Here is a 917-nt window from a genome sequence, read left to right as displayed (position 1 = left end):
GGAGTCATAATACCTAGCAGACATCTTTGGATTTTGGAGGCAACATACCACTTATTTGGGTGTGCTACTTGGGCCTATTTATCAAGTGACTCGAAAAGCTGCTAGGTTTGAGTGGGACACAAACCAAGAGAAGGATCTGCAACAGGTTCAGGCTGCAGTGCAAGTGGCTTTGCCACTTGGGCCATATGATGCAGCTGATACTATGGTGCTTGAAGTATCAAGGGCAGATAGAGATTTTTTTTTTAAGACTTTGGCAGGCCCCTATTGATGAATTACAGTGCGGACCCTTAGGATTTTGGAGCAAATCCCTGCCACCGTCTGTCGATAACTACTCTCCTTTTGAAAAACAGCTTTTAGCTTGTTACTGGACCCAAGTAGAGACTGAACACTTAAGCATGGGACACCAAGTAGCCATGGCAGCCTGAGCTGCCCATCAAGAACTGGGTGTTGTCTGACCCACAGAGTCATACATTTGGATGTTCACAGCAGCATTCTATCATTAAATGGAAGTAGTATATACGAGATTGGGCCTGAATAGGATCTGAAGGCACAAGTAAGTTGCGTGAGGAAGTGGCCCAAATGCCTATGGTCTCCACTTCTGTCACATTACCTACAATCTCCCAGTCTGCACCTATAACCTCATGGGGAGTTCCTTATGATCAATTCGCTGAGGATGAGAAAGCTTGTGCCTGGTTTACAGATAGCTGTGTGTGATATGCAAGCACCACTGGAAAGTGGACAGCGGCAGCACTACATCCCCTTTCTGGGAACTCCCTGAAGGACAGCAGTGAAGGGAAATCCTCCCAATGGGCAGAACTTCAAGCAGTGCACCTGCTTGTTCACTTTGATTGGAAGGAGAAATGGCTAGATGTGGGACTGTATACTGATTCATGGGTTGTGGCCAATGGTTTGGCTGG

This window comes from Loxodonta africana, chromosome 3, assembly GCF_030014295.1.
Source record: "Loxodonta africana isolate mLoxAfr1 chromosome 3, mLoxAfr1.hap2, whole genome shotgun sequence".
NCBI lineage: Eukaryota > Metazoa > Chordata > Mammalia > Proboscidea > Elephantidae > Loxodonta > Loxodonta africana.
The sequence above is the reverse complement of the archived record's forward strand: the minus strand, read 5'-3'. Positions refer to the sequence as shown.